This window comes from Penaeus monodon, chromosome 28, assembly GCF_015228065.2.
Source record: "Penaeus monodon isolate SGIC_2016 chromosome 28, NSTDA_Pmon_1, whole genome shotgun sequence".
Classification (NCBI taxonomy): domain Eukaryota; kingdom Metazoa; phylum Arthropoda; class Malacostraca; order Decapoda; family Penaeidae; genus Penaeus; species Penaeus monodon.
Window position 1 is genome coordinate 33,069,439 of NC_051413.1, and position 695 is coordinate 33,070,133.

Below are 695 nucleotides of genomic sequence, written 5' to 3' on the forward strand. Positions count from 1 at the left end.
GCATCCTCAATACAAGTTTGATGACATCAGCCCGGTAATAACAGCTACCTCACAGACGATGCCCGGTGAGTCATTTGTCGTTATGTCATGTCAGACGCCTGGGACACGGCACCACGCAGGAAGATGGGGGAGGGGGGGGGGAGGGAGAGGAAGAGACGGGCGGATAGAGGTTGAGAGGAGAGTGAAAGAGGGTGGGAAGGAGAGGAAGAGGATAGGAAAGGATAGGGATAGGGATGGAGAGGATGAAGGAGGGGAAAGGAGTGGAAAGAGAATTGAAGAAGGATGAGAGTGGGGAGGAAGAAAAAGGGAGATGAGAGGCTGAGAGGAAGGAGAGGAAAAGGATCAGGGTAGAGAAGAAGTGGGGGGAAAATGGGTAGAGGAGGTCACGGAGAGAGAATGTGGGAAAACGGAAAAGAAGAATAAGAGGGAGAGAGAGAGGAATGGGTGGAAACGGAGGATAAGGGGAGAGGAAGGTGGATAAAGTACGAGCAGAGGATGGGGGTTGCGGGAAGAATGGAAAGATGGGAGAATAGTGGAGGAGGAAAGAATGGAGGCAAAGGACTCAACGAACAGGATAACGTTCATACTTAAGCAAGTAAATGGGGAAAATGATAAAACATTAACATCCGTCGACAAACAACCAAACACACCGCCCCCCTTTCCCAGAGCAGCACACGAGATAATTACAGCCGACA